The 19,901-nt window shown below is 35.6% G+C and overlaps 1 protein-coding gene across 2 annotated transcripts in view; it reads left to right on the forward strand.

Moving 5' to 3' along the window:
- LOC141434085 (homeotic protein antennapedia-like) overlaps window positions 1–19,901 on the forward strand; it is a 227,255-nt gene that overhangs the window by 69,157 nt on the left and 138,197 nt on the right. The window contains exon 2 of one of the 2 annotated variants that reach the window (XM_074096367.1): window positions 17,978–18,016. The exons of the other annotated variant lie outside the window; for it this stretch is intronic. The gene's annotated coding sequence lies outside the window, so the exon portion shown is untranslated. The remainder of the gene's footprint in view (window positions 1–17,977; window positions 18,017–19,901) is intronic. 2 annotated transcript variants of the gene reach the window in all.

Genomic DNA, 19,901 nt, shown 5'->3' on the forward strand with positions numbered 1-19,901 from the left:
ATACGACGACTTTTTAGACTGTACGTAGTCTAATTAAAATATTTCAATATGTCAAAGTCCTAAATTTTTTGTAACGACCTAATTTATTTAATGAAAGCTCTTGTCTATTTTTATTCCTCATTATACATTGGGGAGTATTGGATAATTAATTATTTTGCGGAATAAAAAAGTCTTAGACAGCGTACAGGTCAAATCTATGTACTTAATAAAGTCACTTAGAATTTACAAGGAGATGTAAACCATATAATATAACAAAACTCACTTGAAATTTTATTCAAAATGACATCTTGCATAAATTTATTCTTATAACATCCAAGATAAATTTCCAACCTCAGTCATGCGTAAGACATACCATTTAGTTACAACAAATTTATAGTGTCACTTCAGGAAGAGAACTACGAAAGAATTTTTGACTTCGATCCAGTACAAACAAATAAAACTGTATTTATAGAGGCTGACGCTACTTCAGTCAACGAAGTAATAAAACTAAGTAGGACAAAGATTTGAGCTGAATTCACGGATTAACCCCTTTATTCTTAATCTCTTACGAAGCTAATGTCAGCTAAATACCATCTGTCTTTACGTATTTGTCACTATGACGCTCCCCTTAGGAGAAACAGCGAAGGCAAATGAATTAACATCCATCTTGTATCAATCAGTTAAAATTGGCTTGACACGCTACCGCGTACCTATATTTAGACCTAAGTATTTCACTTTGGTGGCTCAGTAATCCGAGGTATATCTTGACCAAATTTTACCACTCATTCCTATCGTATGCTTCAGGCCGCCAATCTGTTACTAACCTGATCCAAATTTTGTCTATCTATAGCTGTCTTGGTAATCTACTTGGTCTTCCGGCTAGATACTTCAGGTACCTATGCTCTGTATGCTCTCTAAGCTGCGGGATCCTTGTTCATACCCTCGAAATGCTATAAACGCTTTGCCGCATAGACTTTACAGACAAAGAGATTATAATGTTGGGCTCACTCCCTCAGGTCTTCCCCTAAAAGGTTTTTCTAATTTAGCAAAATAGTTCCTTTTACTTTTAGGTATTGCAATTTTCTTGAAGATCTTCATCTCCATCGAAAACTTTTTAATCTTTCTTTCAGTGATAGATAACGTTCAAGCTTTTCTTCATTTGCGCAGTGAGTCCCATTTTAGAAAACTTCAATACAAATCCGACTCATTTAAAAAAAATGAAATCGTATTTTGTAAATTAGGTATATATATATTATTATCATAATACCTGATCGTACTCATAGTACGGCGTAAGTTAAGGAAGCTCGAATGTTGAATGCTTAATTTTCTAGTTTAACACGATGAATCTAAGCTAAGTTAACTGAAAGCTTATTTTTTAGAAAACAATTCGGTATATCTATTGAAAATGTACTACTCAATTGGTAAACACACCTTTGACATCTTGTCCTCGATTTGTCTGTACGAGTAAATCCCTTAGTAACTAACTCAGTTTATTTCTTTCTCCGTGACTTACAAACGCTAGCTTGCTCCCTTAAGATACGTATTTATCAACTTTAAAGTTTTCTCAATGAACAATTAAAAGCGAACCAAACCAAAAATAAATCACATGACAACTCTATCTTAACAATAAAGCATTCACATTCCCAAGATTGTTATCTCTAAAATAAACTTAATGCATTTAAGGCTAGTAGCGACACGGTTAGGAGACAATTTGCAGTCTTTCTAAATGCCTTTGTAACCATACTTAAACCCTAAATCCGTACGAATAAAGTGTAGAATCTTTTCACTCACACGCAGATCTAAGTTTGCATTTCCACAAGCTGTCAGTTGCATCTTTAGCGGACTGTAAGTAAGGGTATTAAGGGTGTTTTTTCGATGATTTTGTTTGGTTTTGACTTAAAATAAATAGTAAGACCTAGTCGTGATCAGGGATCGTGATTGCGACACCGGGCTGCGTGCCCTTTGAACATGGGTACCGGAGCCGTGAAAAATCGCCTTAACATATGCAAGCCTGCCAGCAGCGACGTTCTAATCCAAGGAGGGATAGCAAAAAGGAAGAAAGTCTGTATTTGCCGCCATATAATTGGATTAAATAGATGTATAGTCAAGGGTAAGTAACTAGTTGAAGGGTCCACGGAAGGAGCATGCATGTACATGACTATTTAGACTGTTAGTTAAACTATTTTACTCCAATAATTCATTATATCTACGGACTAGATATAATGAATTATTGGAGTAAAATACTACACTAGAGGAGTGATGTCATTAAAATACCAATAATAAGAATTTATTGTGAATTTTCGTAACTTAATTAGATTGAAATTTAAATAAATTTAATTTTAATAATGTTCAATGTCAAATACATTAATCATAATTATAATAAAAAAAACAGTTATACAATAAAAAAAATGTCAAAAAACACAAAAAAAGAGAATAAATTACATAATAAAGTAAAACAAAAACTACTCCAAATCAAAATCAAATCAAAATATTATTATTCAAATTATTATTTTAAATATTATTACTAATGTCAACTAATATACTATCTTTACTTAGAACATTAATCAGCTCTATAAATCTTCTTGTGAAGAATTTCTCGACTTAATTATTGTTATTAATTCTATGAGAAAGTGCAACACTTAATATCCGAAAGAATAGATTTTTCAGGAAAAGCTTTGGGCTTTAAAAATATTGTCATTATCACAAAATTGTTTTATTTTTCTAACATAATTCTAGCAAAAAACTTCTATAAATCACGACAAGGAATACACCCACGGAAATAACCTACCAAATTCGATTACTTTGCATAGCTTGTTTTGTGCACTGTACCATTGAACAATACAGCAAATAAGCTCCGTATGACACGCGAGCATTATGCGGTACTATCTCTAAACTTTGCATAAACTAGCCTATGAATTATCCGGTCGAATATTGTATTGGTAAGTAAAAAAATAGAGCAACTTAAAATAAGCGTAAATTACAATTTTAAGTAATTTACTTATTTCTATTCCATATGTTTTGCTTGCCAAAGAGATACAAAATAAGACAAACAAAAGCCCATGTAGATATAAATATCTGTGTTCAATTATAGTACCTAGTCGCTTAAAATATAAAAATATTTCCCACTGGTAAAGGTACTCTTATTTTCGTCGTATCCTAAAATTTCTTGTATTTATGACCTTGAAATTTTTCACGAAAGATATGCTTTTCGAATCAGAATTCCGGCCTCTTAATTTTAGATAATAAATAACTACTATCCAAATGGTTTAGATAATCGTTCTGGATTGTAGGATGGAATCTACTGAGATTTATGTGCATAAAAACTCAATGATAGGTCCTAATATAATACAACATGTAAGAATTTTCAATCATCATCAAGATAGTGCCTTGTGGAAGTTCTGTATATTTTTTCATTTCTATCTTTTATACGTACCTATACCTTTTTAAATGGTTGTAGCACCTGACAAAGTCTTGGGTCTAGCAGCTGGGATCAAATACAAGGTGACATTTACGAAATAAAATAACGTTATTGTATCTCATTCTCGCATCTTTATAGGTATACGGAACAAAAACCATGCAGTAGTTGTAAAGGTTATTCTAATGTTATTACTCTATAATTTATGGTTTGAATTCTGTTGTAACTAAGATAGCCAGCTTCAATTAGTCGCATTAAAAATAACTTACAAACATGGAATTTTCTATGATTATAGATTAAATTAATACCAAAGTCAGGGCGAAGCTGTAACGGTGGAAACACCAACAGTAACCACTCCCAAAGTAAAAAAAAAAAAAGTTAATATTTGACAGCTCAACTTCACTCAGACAACGCCATATAGGTACCTATTGGTTGCAGATGAAGTTAACACGTCATCATGATACTTTATCGTTTTAGGTCAATGCCCTCTATTACCAGGATATTAAGTATATTTCAATCCAAATCTTAGTATATTTGTATGCCAAGTATCACCTAAATAATTTTACCTGTTGTTGCATGATTCCAAACCTCCATTCGTCTTCACAAACTTGATGTTATGAATACTCGTAAATATTGTCATTTTTAAACTATTTTTTTATGCACGATCAGAATATGTAGGTATAATGTTATACTCAGAGCACAAAATTTGGCCCACTTTACACACAAAAATACCTATTTCTGAATAAATTTGAGGGCCACATATTTTGCCGCTCAGTATATAATAAAGTTAATGTTTTATGTCATTATTAAGATGCTGTAAACGCTTCTTTACAAGTAGCGCCATAGCCCATTCCTTTTTTTTATGAAATAGGGTTGCAAACGAACAAGTCCAAGTCCATCACATGATGGAATGTGAGCACACACACTATTATGCTACCACGTTCATAAATCTACCTCTGTCACATTACTCGTATGTCATTAGTAGGTATTCCCTACTAATCATTTGTTTTGATAGAGACGCCTTTCGACCAAAACTAGGATTAATTATTTAAAATTCTTACACCGCCTCCATACTAGTAAGGAGTACAAGGGGTCATAAAATATTATTACTCCATTCTATTCCGATAGGTACGTGATGAGTCCTGGTCAGTGTTCCGTGAATGTTAATGTGGGGTGTGTGTGACATCAATACGTTTCCGGGACGTGGCCCCAGTTCCAGTTTATTTCTGATCTTTGGGTTTGAAGGAATTTGTGGGAATTTTATCTGGACAGCTTTTTAATGGAGCTAAAGTAGAAAATATCAGGAGTTTAACAAATAGATACCTGAGTGACAGAAGGGAGTTTAACAAATAGATACCTGAGTGACAGAAGATTGTTTAAAATTATATATATGTCGGCGGCCGATCGTAAAATCCGCCAGATCACGAAATTTCTTGGCATATCGTGAAATGGCGCCATTTCATGATATGCCTAAAAGTTCGCCAGGCATATCACGATGTGCTGTGCCTGAAAAACAATACGGCAGATCGATTAGAAAAACGCATTCGTCGATATTCCTAGCTAAAGTAAAATTGGAGTGGTTAGTATGAATTGTGACCAGGACCGATATTTCATGATATGCCTAGGAATTTCATGATCTGCCTAAACTGGCCAAATCATGAAATGGCGGCGTTTCATGATATGCCTTGGAATTTCATGATTTGTCTAAACGTCACTTGGCCTAGTTAAACGGTGAGTTTGAACGATATGGCTGATGTCCCTTAGCCAATTCATGAAAAGGCGCCATTTCACGATATGCCAAGGAATTTGGTGATCTGGCGGATTTGACGATCGGCCGCCGACATATATACGAGTATATTGTTTAATATGCGTCGGAATTATACTTGTTATCGGTAGTTTTTCTCCCGTGGAAGAATAAAAAGTGGGTACTTTTGAGCCATTGATAATTCAGGAAACGCTTCTTAGGCGGACATGCACAGACCAGAATGAACGAAATAACTCCAAGTGCTAATCTAGTAAAAAGTAGTGTCAAAATATGGAACTATGATTCATAAACCGGGGTTAAGGATTTCACTTTTAGCCTTATAGAATAGATCGTGCTAGCGGCCCTTACTGCACTTCCATGACTTTAAAACTCTCAGTGATTTAGGCTGTATCAGTCATTCAGTCAACACTGCTACTTACATACTTTATTTATTTATTGGCAGGTATCGCTAGATTCTTCGATGGTAAATAAATTGACAGCTAGTGTGAAACACAGGATACGTTGCAGGAAAACTGCTACAATGCAAATAGGTATTGCTCGGTAATCTGTCCACACGTACGCATTCCTGCTCTAAGAATGCAATAAAAGAAGTTCGTGATTGTACTGTTCAATTATCGAGCACGTGGCAATACAATGTTGAAGTATTTTATTACGGCACATAAACATTCGGACGCTGCTTGAGAAAATTCTAATCCAATCAAATTTTATCTCTATTATACCATTGCTTAAAGTTCAAATTATTCAACGGTTTTTTCTGTCGCATGCAACTTATTTGGAACAGATGTATGGCAAAAGATATTCAGAAATCGTAAAACTTAAGTTCTCATAATAAGAACTCAGGAAAACACTCAAATCATTTTCTTTATAATTATTGACAGGGTTTTCCTGGTTGGTATGATTAATTCACATTTTAATCCGGGCTATTAAAAGACTTAACAAGGAAGACAAGCCGTAAAAAAGATCTCAATCGGAGGAAAGAAGTATCAACAAACGGGTAAAGAGATACCTAAGTAATAAAATTAAAAGCACTTAGATAAGTTGCAAATTTCTCTATTTAGAACCGAACATCCTAGCGATGTTTTAAGTTAAACGACTTTGCTTGCTGTTACGAATTTCAACAAATTTCGACCCAGATGCTTATTTTTTTACCATAAATCAAATGCTACCAATTACATAAAAAATCATAGAAATTACATGAATATTATCCTAAGTACGATATCAATTGTTTCACCCACTAAATTCCAATTTAAATCTCGCCTGCATTAGATTAAATCTATAGAGTTAGTGTTCGCAGAGCTTCATGCCCAAGCCTCGTTTCGTTTATGGATCAGTCGAGTGAGCTACTTGATTGCTAGAGGTTTATTACATGTTATTACTTGGCGGTTACAGTCTAAATGTTTCTGCGTGTGGCAGATAAACAATATTTACAGTTAAAACTGCATTAAAGAGACCGTTTAGATTAGGTTAGGTACGTCGTTTAAACCAATAATCGTTAATCGCGATATTATTTAATTAAAACATTAGGTAACAAAACAAGGACCTGTTCCTACAAGTTGGCGTAACATCCTGTAAGTCGTTATAATAGCTGGTGTCGCTATAAATTATTTTAACGGTATAATACTTATAGATTAAGTAACAACATTAGAACTATTTTATAAAGCATGCAGATCGTGATAATCTTTAGCAAGTTTTCGATATTTTGGAGCATTTACCGACGTTATGATCACTGACAGACATCTGTTGGTGCACTGTGTCAATAAAGCTAAAGATTGTAACAGTTTTTAATGCGTAACAGACGTATTCGTAATGGAAGGTAGACCAAAATTACTTTTAATAAGCTCCCAAATATCCCAATTTCTACACATGATCTTAATGCACGCAAATGTGTCGGAATATCAGAAGCTCGTTAAAAATGACGGTCTCCATTCTGTACATCTACAGGCCTATGCCTAATGCAAGCTTTAGATGGTATCAAAAACGTGCTGAGTCTCAATGCTTCTCTTTTCTACCAGGTCAGATATTGTTGTATAACTGGCTAATCAAAATGTTTAAATTTCTTATTCTTTACTATACATTGTATTCTATCTGATGTACGTATGTCACTTCAATAAACAAAGTCAAATACAACATTCGTTATCAGCACGAAACTCTATATTTAACTGAGTATTACTTATAAAAACTATATATTCTTTATAAAAAGTGAATCTACTAGTTTTTTCCAGTATGTGCGTTTATAAATTATGAAAATCTGTCATTTTTCAATAGTTCACGAAGATATTTCATACTATTTTTTGTGACGTTGTGACATCAAACAGCTGTGCGTATAAATATGGAAAATAATTCGATTTCTGCCATAAAACCACTCATAAACAGAGACGGTTATTCCGTATGGAAATTCAAAATGCGTATGTACCTTATGCATGAAGAGTTATGGGAGACGATCATCGGATATTCTAATGATAGTAAAATTCCTACTGAGGTAAAATCACGTAACGATCAGAAGGCGTTATCTAAAATATGTCTCACTTTAGATGGTATGGCAATAACTCATGTAAGGTCATGCAAAACAGCCAAGGAAGCTTGGGATGCTCTTTCGTCCGCTTACGAGGACAAAGGTTTAGGGCGACGTATAAGCCTCGAACGGAAACTCTACAGGTACTGTCTTGATGATTTTGATTCCAATATAGAGACGTACATAAATGCTGTCATGTCAACTGTGCAAGATTTAGCCGACATTGGCAAAATTATGGAAGATGCTTCAATAGCTGCGATTCTTCTTGGAGGTTTAAGTCCTCAATATGCACCTTTAGTAATGGCTTTGGAAAATTCCAACATAGACATTACAGTGGATTTAATTAAGACCAAATTATTGAATGAATTGAATAAACCAGCTATAGATAACCCAGGTACTGCTCTTCGTACACGAATGAACCAGAACAAACCTTCTACATCCAAACCGAAGAAACCTATTGTGTGTTACGACTGCATGGAGCCAGGACATAAGCGTCCAGATTGTCCCCATAAAAAGGATAAGAAGAAGAGACCCGTAAATCACAAAAATTCTCTATGTGCACTGAATGTCAATGACGGATTAGAGCGTGATAAATGGTTTATTGATTCTGGAGCTTCAGCACACATGACGTCACGAGCTGATTGGATGAATAATGTGAGAAGTTCGTCTATTGGGACTGTAACCATTGCAAATGGAGATGTACTGCCCAGTAAAGGCATTGGAGATATTTCTATCACCACTTGCGGTCAGAATACTAATATAAAGAAGATTACTGATGTAGTTCATGTACCGAACTTGAATTCTAATCTTATTTCAGTGAAGAAGGCAGTAGATAAAGGTTTTAACGTAGTTTTTGATAGAACTGGTTGTAATTTTTATGATTCTGATGCTTTTTCTTGTACAGGTGATGTAATTTTACATGGTTCTATATGTGGTGGACTGTATTCTCTAGACTGTACGGTCAACCCAACGACTCAATTATCTGCTTTTGAGACCCACTCTGATGTTTCTAGCTTCAAGCTCTGGCATAGACGACTAGGTCATTTATGTCGCATCGGAATGGATCAACTGAGGAAGGGACACGCAGTGGGCGTGGACTACTCAGAAGTCGATAAGGAACCATGTATCCCCTGCATTGAAGGTAAGCAGAATAGGAAACCCTTTAAGAAAGTTTCACATAAAAGATCAACTTCTGTTCTGGAACTTATTCATTCAGATATTTGTGGACCATTGCCTGAAACTTCATTTCAAGGCAATAAGTATATTTTATTTTTCATAGATGATTTTTCTCGTATGACTTTTGTATTTTTTATTCCTTCAAAAACGGAAGTAAAGAACAAGTTTCGTATTTTCCAGTCCACAGTAGAGCGGGAAACAGGAGCAAAGATTAAGATATTGAAGAGTGATAATGGAAAAGAATATGTTAATGCTGAATTTTCGAGATATTTACAAAATGAAGGAATTCAACACCAAACAACAGTTCCCTACAGTCCTCAGCAAAATTCTATTGCAGAAAGAACAAATCGCTCAATTTTGGAGAAAGTAAGGTCAATGCTTTCTGATAGTTCCCTTTCTCCGGCTTATTGGCAAGATGCTGCAGAGATGGCTGTATATCTTAAAAATAGGTCTCCTCACCGTGCTCTCAATGGGAAGACGGCGTACGAGAAATGGTATGCTAAAATACCAAATCTTTCTCATCTGCGTGTTTTTGGATGCAGAGCATTCATCCATGTCCCTGAATGTAATCGGAAGAAATTGGACATGAAAGCATCCGAGCATATTTTCGTTGGATATTCAGAAGATCCAAGAAGTTATTATTTCAGAGATATTAGATATCCCAGAAGACTTGTGAAAAGCAGAGATGTTACTTTCTTTGAATGTGATTTTCAAGATTTGAAAGTAAAGACAACTTGTAAGTCTGATAATGATTTAACTGAATCAGCAGTTGTACCTCTATTGCTTAGTTCGCAAGTAAACTCGTCAAATAGTTCAGATAGTCGAACACCTGTCACAAGCGCTGTCATCGAAAATGAACAGATTCAACCTGATATTGTAGATATTATATCAGAAGATGTTCAGTCTGATATTAATGTCGTGGAACAGTGGCATAACGCTGTTACTCCAAATGTGTCAGTTCAACCTGTTATTGCATCTTCATCAGAAGAAACTGAATCTAATACTGATTTTGTAGAACCAAGGTACAATTTGAGACCCAGAAAACCTAATTCTGCTGCCAGTTGTGTATGCATGCAAACTTCATCCCCTCAGCTGATGGATGAACCTACAACTTATACACAGGCTGTGAACGCAGAAGATAGTGATAAATGGTATCAAGCTATGCAAGATGAATATCAGTCACTGCTTGAGAAACAAACTTGGGTTCTCGTTGATAGACCAGATAAGAAAGTCATACCTTGTAAATGGATCTACAAGCTGAAGAAAAATGCGCATGGTGACGTAATTAAATATAAAGCCAGACTTGTCGCGAAAGGATTTAATCAAGTTTATGGTATTGACTACTTGGAAACTTTCTCTCCAGTCGTTCGAAACTCTTCTTTACGCATGTTGTTCGCATTGGCTGCGGAAGAGGGAATGAAAATGCACCATTTAGACGTTGATACGGCATTTTTAAACGGAATTTTGGAGGAAGAAGTGTATATGAGTCAGCCGGAAGGATTTATAAAACCTGGTCAAGAAGATAAAGTATGTTTACTGAAACGATCGCTTTATGGCCTCAAACAGGCTTCACGAGCATGGTATAAAAAGTTGACCGAAATTTTACAATGCATAGGTTTTAACCAAACTCCTTCGGAAGCATGTATTTATACCAAAAAGTTTGGTAACGAGTTAATAATACTCGCTTTCCATGTCGATGACATTGTCATTTTGTACAAAGAAAATAAAACGCTAAATACTGTCATATCTGACTTGCGGAATCATTTTAGTTTGAAAGTGATTGGCAAACTTAGTTATTACTTAGGTTTAAATATACATTACAAACCTAATGAGATTAAAATATCTCAAGAAAGTTACATTCGTGATTTGCTACAAAAGTTTCACATGATGGACTGTAAGAGCGTTCCTACGCCGTTGGAAACTAAAAAGTTTCTGCCGAGTGAGAAGAATGTAAGTGAATCTTCATTATCCTATCCGTATCAGCAATTGATAGGCTCACTCAATTTTCTGGCCGTTAATACTCGTCCAGACATTGCTTTTGCTACATCATATTTAAGTCAATTCAATACTAAATATGATAAAAGTCATTGGAAGGCGGCAAAACGTGTATTACAATATTTGAAAGGCACTATGGATTTGGGCATTACTTACAGGAAAGACGGTGGATGTTTAATTGGCTACGCGGATGCAGATTGGGCCAATTGTCCTATGGATCGTCGTTCATACACCGGATTCTATTTTTCTATGGCCGGGGAGCCATTTCATGGGAAAGTAAGAAGCAAACCACCATTGCCCTGTCGTCCAGCGAAGCGGAATATATGAGTTTGTCCAGTGCGGGTAGAGAGGCTGAATTTCTGAGGCGATTGATGTGTGAACTTACTGGTATGTCAACTGTTATTACTATTTATAATGATTCACAGTCTGCCCAGAAGTTGGCATTGAATCCGGTTCACCACAACAGAACCAAGCATATAGACACAAGATTTCATTATATACGAGATTTATTATCGAACAATATTGTTAATGTCGTATATATCAATACTTTGGAGATGTGGGCTGATGTACTAACTAAGCCATTGGCTCGTATCAAGCATCAGAATTGTATAAAAGGAATAGGTTTATGTTTATAATCTTGTTTTGATTACGGGGGAGTATGTTGTATAACTGGCTAATCAAAATGTTTAAATTTCTTATTCTTTACTATACATTGTATTCTATCTGATGTACGTATGTCACTTCAATAAACAAAGTCAAATACAACAGATATTGTGTCCCAATTCCCTTTAATGACCTCGACGGAGTCCGACTTTGACCGTCACTCAGCTCGCTCACGTAAACGCAGCACCGATCTAAATCTGTACCTGTGCCTACGCATACATAGTTAATCATTCGTTAGCATACCAATCTGCATGCGTAACGTCCCGCGCCAATGCGCGAATGTCATTAATAATTTCGACACTTGGTGATTAACATTTAGAGGCGTTCGTATTGGTCGCTGCAACGTGGGCGATCGAGCGTAAGCTGTCAAGTACACTGAGATGCGGATTGATTTGTTTTTCATAGGTGTGTAGAAGCTAGGAATCATGGGTTTATTAATCTTTCGGCAAAACGTTTGGCACCCTGATTCATTTCGCAACTTTTCATTTCCCATCTAATAATTGTTTAATATTTCTGAAACTGTTAATTTTTCAAGAATTTTATAAAACTAACCTAATTGAACCTAAAGGGTTCTAAACGATGGCCCTGAAATAAATCCTGAAATATTTACAGTTTTCGTAATAAATAAAAGTTGAGAAATGAAACAGGTTACCAAACGTTACTTGCGAAATAAACGGATACCGGAATCGTGTGATTGATGATTGCTCTTTTTCCGTTCTGAATAATGCCCTACCTTATTTTTAATTTAAAATTGAAATCAGTTTTGCATGAAATCTTGAAAAGGACGTAGGATAGTTTATCCCAGAAAATTGCTTAGTTCTCGCGAGTCAGTACGATCGAATTCTTCGCAGACAGTGTCGCAGACAACAGATATGTAGTATATGTATTTATATGAATAAAGTCATGACATGCTACGACAAATAAACAAAGCACGCTACGGCACCCTCCGATACAGCGCTTTTATGCTGTTTTGTTACCAATGTTTTTTACATGTAGCTGTTTTCTGTTACACTTAATTGCTCGACTGGCACGAATTATAAGCTTTTTTAGCTATAAAAGCATATTTTTCTAACAATTTATATAATAAAGCAACTATTCAATGAAAAATGATTGTCACTAGCTGCAGCTGTTTTTGGTCTGTTACAAGATAACGTCCAAGTTAGTAACTACAAGTAACGAAACAGTTATAATATATTTTCATGTATTTCTAACGCATCCCTCCCATGCCCCCTTAGAGTAATTATAAGAGCTGTTTGAGAAGTGTGTCTACTTGCCATCTGCTTATCCGTAAATTCCAGATGTAGGTGTCTACCCTCCGGCGAGGATGTTAGTCCGACAGGTGACAAGAGGGCGCATGCGTGATGTTGATAATAGTGATAATGACACCGAGTGCGACATACCTACATTATATCAGTTTAATCGACTTAACTTGTAACTTGGGTTAATGTAATTCTATAACTATTTGCTCTAACTGAGCTGTCAGAGTTATACATGTTATAAAAAAACTTGTAAGTGACTTACAGCATATGGACTGTTTCATATTGTGTGTTGAATGTAATCCAATATCAAGGTGTTAAATAAAACACTTTTATATTAGCTTCATTTGTAAGGTCAAAACGATGAATTAGGGCCTTTACACACTGCGTTTTTTAAACGCGTCATCAACGCCCGTTTTTATCGAAACAAACGCGATACGCGCACAAGTTTTATGCTCTACGGAAAGGAAAGCGCGGTGTCAAAGCGCGTCGTCGACGCGTTTAAAAGCCGCAGTGCGCAAAGGCTTGGATAATTACGATAGATACGTAGAGTTACTTGTGCTAATTATTTATTTCGTGGTAGAGTCGTTAGTTCACTTTTACAGGAGTGCGTATTATATTATGGACATTCGACATTATTTTAATTTTTTCCAAGTTCGTTTATGGATCGACTCTTTTTGAAACACTACTGAGATCATCAATTACTGTATTTAAGGTGCTCCACGAGGTGGACTGATGACATAGTGATGATTACAAATAGTCCGATGGTTGCGGTAAGCGCCGGACTGTGATATCCTTTGTGTGAAGCCAGCAGTGTACGTCTTTCAGCTGATGATGATGATGATTTTTGTTCGCCTTTGTACATCTGTTTTTGATTGATACTTATCTGTTATTTTTATGTGTTTTATGAACATTGAAGAGCATACATATTATTATAAAATGTTTGCTCCAATCATACTTTTACCAAACAAGTAGGTAGGTATGCATGAAAATAGTTATACCTAACGTATATTCTCGTTTTTGTTCATTTCCTTCTTGTCACTCAATCTATTTTTGCAATGACTGTACTTCAGACTTCACGCCCCGCCGCCTGCGCACATCACAGAAGTTAACGCCTCGTAAACAAAACACTATCATAAATTACACACTGCATTTGTTATCGACTGCATAGAAAAACCACGAAGCATTCTCACGTTAATCAAACAAAAATTACCCGTAGGCTAACACCTTTAAGCACTCTAATAACTGCTTTAGTAACCTTGTTTGTATTGGCAAAACCACGAAAAGTAATCGCTCAATTTGTGCAAAAGTTGACTGTATATTCTAGCCATAAGGAGTTTTATGTGTGCTATGCGAAGTTTTTTTTTTAACAGACAAATGAGGATGCATTTAGATAGACTATTAGGAAGCTTTTCTTGCTGGCAGTTGAGGGTTGATTGATTTTGATCAGACGGATCAAAGTTGATACGCGTGGGTTATTTTTAGCACTTCAATATAAAAAGACTTCTTACTTGTGGGGTTACATTGTACGAGAAAGTTAATCAAGCAAAGTGTACAGCGTCGAAGAGGTGACTTTATTTTGAATCGAAAATTCTGATGAATACCTTCAATCATAACATAATATTAACCCTGTTGAAAGATTTCGGCTTCATTTAATCGTATTGCATAACACGTTGATTAATAAAAGGATGGATAGATAGATAAAACGTTTATTTGGAACTGCGGACACACACAATCAAGATTACAGAAATACAAAAAAACTGACCAAACTTAAAAGTAAACATTTTATATTGTGTCCACCGCTGCAATAATGCAAAATGGTCATGGTTCAGTGGTCAGCAGTGCCCATAGGAGCAAAACACTGATATTCTGCCGCAACCCAAAGGACCGAGAACAAAATATTACGTACTGCTTAAAATAAAAAGTACCTACATCAAAAATAAATCAAACAGTGCTAAGCAAAAAAAAAAATATTATCAATCTTGGACCTACCAACAACGAAAACGTATTTTTTATAGATAAGCTGCATCTCCATAGACTTTAATAGAAACCACTTTCTTATCGCTTTCATATTGTGGCAACGAGTGGAAAATATATTAGCATACTTTACCCCATCGCTCACGTCCAACAATTCATATTAATCCCGCATCACCAATTAATTTCCCTTTAATAATAACACCGCATGCGCACACGTTGTTTTTTTCATTAATTTCATAGCACGCATTGATATGCGAAATACCGCCGCAGTTCGCGCGTCGCATACATACGATTAAAAATCACCGCGGTAGGTGACGGCGTACCGGGCTTTAATTGAATAGGTGTCGTATCATATTGAGACTTCTAATTGGCTGATTTGAAGCGAAACCAGCGCTAAACCTACTGTGCTAGACGGACTTTCTTTTGGTGCGGGATGTCAACAAACGCTCGTGGGGAATAGCAAACAGTGAGCTTTTTAGTTTTAGTGAAGCACCACTGTGTAACATGAGCAGCTGGTTAAACGTCTGAAGTAAATTCGAAGAGTCCAATTTTATTTCCTTCTCACCTCACTCCCTTTTGAATCACTAGCCCTAGAAATAGAATGGAATCAGATAGCTATGCACGCTTTGTCGCGTCAGATATTGGTGCTGGTGAAAATATCGCGCAATTTAATCGTTGACCCATCGTTAAGTGTTTTCACACAAGTTTCATGATGAATTCTGTTGAAAAGATCTGATAATAAGTCACTATTCAGTTGCTTTGATAGTAAGTTGTAGTGACAATAGGCTGGCCACACCGCTCGGAAGAACAGATTACTATTGGAGGAGAAAGGTTCTCAAATGGCGATCACCAACTGGGCATTCTACTGCAGCCGATGGACGCAGATTAAGTTTTCGTTCAATGTGGCATTCTAAGGGGAAGATCTTTGTTCAACAGTGAACGTCTTTTGGCTGATGATGATAATGATGATGAAATTTTATTAAAGATCTGGGCGGTGTATGAAGGATGAGAGCTTCAACCCGTGGTCCGATTCATACATGTTCTAGCAAATATCCTTAACGATACAGAGGAGCAAAGTGACAAATATATTTTTGATCGACATCGGATTTAGGTTTTTATAACTAAGCTTCTTGATAACTTTAACTTTGCTTTACTGACTGAATTTTCTATTTGTCGTACTTATGTCGAAGCAAATTGTGGACACTCATAACATTCACCTGTCGAAACTTGCACGTGGAACTGGTTTGCAGTGTCCCCGTTTTTTCTTCGAATAAAATTAATTAAAGTCAAATTATGTAGAGATTAAAATATCCAAACTAAGATTCTAAATTCAAATTCAAAAAGTTTATTTTAAACCACGTGTGCTCTACGACTTATACGAGATTCAAATAGGAACCTAAATACGCTGTACCTCTGTCTTATTTGATTATTTTCTAGCAAAAATCATCTTTCAAATGATTTGCTGGTTCACAGGAATAAAAAATTTACTACGAACATATAATTACTCCAACAACAAGAACTTCAAAAAATAATTCAACTTGTCTTCAGTACAGCATAAACTGCTCCGGCATTTTCCGGAACAGTAGAAAAAGATGGCAAGTCCATATTTAGAATATATAATAAGTACACATCTAATGGATATTTAAGATATGAGAACACTCTTGCTAAGAAAAAAGAAGCTTCACTGGCTTTAAATGAGCTTAAGAAACCATTCCAACATAATGGTATGGTAAGTAAAAAGTACGTCATTTGAATTAACTTGACACTCCCATAAATTTATTAATAGACAAACAAAGTTCATATGCAAGCATGAAGAAGACTAGCTCGTTTAGATCCAACCGATGCAACCTAACTACACAATGCTGATAAACATGAGCATACACAAACAATTTCAAAACCTGACTGATTAGGGCAAAAAGCAATCAAGTCTATCTATTGTTATGTGGCCTTGAATCAGTACATAGTCGCATTACTATTCTTCGACACGCCTGGTTATGTGCACGCGCTGGGTGGCCTGTGCGAAAGTTTGAAGACTAACATGTGCCTAAACTGTACATCGAATACTGATACACGGTGGACATAAAATGCTATCAGGTTTGTATCAGTATAAAACGCGGGGCAATGAACGGATGTGTGCTCCGTAAAGAAAGCATTACAACTTACAAGTATCTAAAGCGAATATTTTTAACGCCAAAAGGTGCTCCATTACAGCTTTTACAGGTACCTATAAAAGCAGCACTGGTAAAAAAAACAATTATTAACCCATACGAATTTGTTTAACAGTTATACTACGTATTTATTAACTCGTTAGAAATTGTATGTGGTCAAATGCAAACTCCAGAAAATTATCTAGGTACTAGAATATAAGTATGTACTAGATTTGCAAAATAATAATTTAGGATAGCTTTTTTGTCGTAAAATAACATATGTACCGACTGCAAATAGCTGAGTAACTAAGGCAGTCATTAAAGTTCGTGACAGACACCTAATAAACTAGTCCAAATGCAGCCAAAAACAGCCAACCTGAATAATTGATTAGTATGTAATTATTTTTATGACCGATGTAAACATAATCACGATATCTACCATCTTCGATTGGAGTATCACTCCCTACATTGATTTATGATGTCACCAACCCACTTAGCGGCTTATATTTTATAAAAACTGTCACGTACTGGATTTACGATCTCATCTACCGGAAGGTTACGACACACGCTTTTATTTCGGATACTTAACAAAAAAAGATCGTTAAACAAAATTATTTCTGATCCTCGCTGTAATTTGTCACGATTTCACGAATGCATAACTCAAACCAACTTAACCAAACTAAAAACAAACATGTTTTCGCAGCTAAAATAAAGACAAAAGACGATCATAAATCCCCGCTGAAAAGTAACCAAAGCATTATACAGTTGCATAACAGTACAGTAACAGTAAATAAAAAGTGGTAAAAGGAGAAAAACAGTGCACGAAACTGTGCGCTTTTAAATACGGGCGACGTGGAGCGGGCGAGGCAAAGACATTTATGTTCACTAAACAAGTAGTAAAAGTCACTACTTGAGCGTTTTTATGGCACTCATAAATGTCAGATTGCGGACTGGGTTAGCGGCGGCCCGCGCGGCCCGAGCGAGGCCCGATGTTTACAGGCCTTAATTGATTTGGAGCCATTTTTCAATACTCTTCAAATGTATTTTTTACACGTTTATGAATTCTGTTTATATTTGTCTTCTTTTTTTCAGGTAAACAGCCGTTAATCACTTTACGAGGCTCTCTTATTGGTAAGCGTAAACTAGATTTAACAGTTTTTTGCTGGTGTTGCCAAGTGTTGTAGGTCTAGACTAATTATAAATAACTTGAGCAACGTTGCGACAAGACCGCCGCCATTGAAGGCTTGGCAGCATACTTCCATGCCAAGGAGAATTCTTTGGTATAATGAGTAAAAAAACAAAACATGGTCGTCACATTCCCTCACAATATTAGTACGAGGCGGTGTAGTAGTGTTTTAGAAATATAAGACGGAAAAAAGAGATGGGCAATTTTCTGTATCATGTTTCTAAACTGATGAATGAAAGTAGGTATCCGCGTTATGTGATTTAAATACATTTATGTTTTTTTAGACTGATTTTTGAAATTGGTTGATTTGAGTACATATCGAATATATTAGGTAGTTGAAATGGAAATCACTGAATTTTAGTCGACAAAATATACTCAGCGGCAGAAAATTTGGCCCACTCTACATACAAAATTACCTATGTACTATTTTACCTATATTTGAGGGCCAGATTTTTTGTCGCTCAGTATACTTAGGTACATAGTCCTACTTAGAGAAAGAATCTTTCTATTCGATTTTTCTACTTTCAAAGCCGTGAGTTTAAAAAAACTTCTTTAAAAAAAAGAAATAACGGAATCTTCTCAGCTGCCCATCACTAGTCGACACAACAAGAGCTGCAACTCTAAAAGGCGTGATACGGAGACAGCTGATGTGAGAATAGGCAACGGGCCTTATGCAAATTCTTGCATCGTTAAACACCTCTAGTTGCGTTTCGTGTTGGTCAGACCTGACTGAAGCAGACACGATTTGTATGGCCGGATGCGTTTGACTGGCGTTAGTTTGCTCAATTATTGGGAAAATGCTACAAACAAGCGTTGACAATAAAGGCTCTGATATGGGTCGGACTATAGGAGTTATTTACGCTTTTTCGTTTGAGAAAGTTTATAGTTGGGGAGTTGCTACTTTGTTCATGACATGACATGTGTAGTGTAGTGATTGCAGAAACTAAAGTTGTAATTTTTCTTTGAGTTACAATTTCGTCACAATAAGGTTCTTATAGAAACTTCGTGATATATTTTTCTTATATTCTTCCCAATTGCTTTTCTAATCAAGCTGACATGTTAAATTACAGCTCTTAACAACATAAGATTCAAAAATAGAGAGGTGACAAACCTTCAGATAATAAACTAAGAAACTTAAATAGCAGTAAAAAGGCATTAGGATACATTTAGCATCAGCTTTCACGCATTTAACTAGTTTTATATGTATTTTAAAACAAGCGACACCTGACACGCGTTTTAGACTACAGTCTTTATTTGACATTTTATAAGCGATATAGAATCAATACGCAAGCCATATTTCACTAATGGACAATCGCTGCTAGTCTGTCCAAGGTTTTTCTAGCATAATAGACTGAGGGCAATCTGACAAACAGGACGTCTTTTTACATCTCACCCTTATGTTTTCTGCAGAAAATATGACTTATCATATTATCCTTGTTTAACTTTACAATCAAACGCCGTTACACTCACTTTATCATTAGCAATTTTCAAACTGAGTCTTTTAAGGCCACTTGCTTGAAAAAAATTAATCATGATTAAGATATGATATAATATGATGTGATACGATGCAGGTTGTATTTGACAAAAAAAAGTTTGTCACAATTATGGAGATTTTATTTTTTAATTACCTTACACCTAATGAATTAAAGTTTAGCAGTGGTTCACACACTAGGTCGACCCTGTATTGTGTGAACTGAAGTAATTATTTTACCAAAGGTGTAGTAACAAAGGAAGATGTTAAATTTTATATACCTGCTGCTAATGACAAAGATGATGATATATAAGAGTATCAGAATGTATGGAACTATCGAATTCAAACCAGGATTGACA

Source organism: Choristoneura fumiferana, chromosome 13, assembly GCF_025370935.1.
Source record: "Choristoneura fumiferana chromosome 13, NRCan_CFum_1, whole genome shotgun sequence".
In the NCBI taxonomy this organism is placed as follows: domain Eukaryota; kingdom Metazoa; phylum Arthropoda; class Insecta; order Lepidoptera; family Tortricidae; genus Choristoneura; species Choristoneura fumiferana.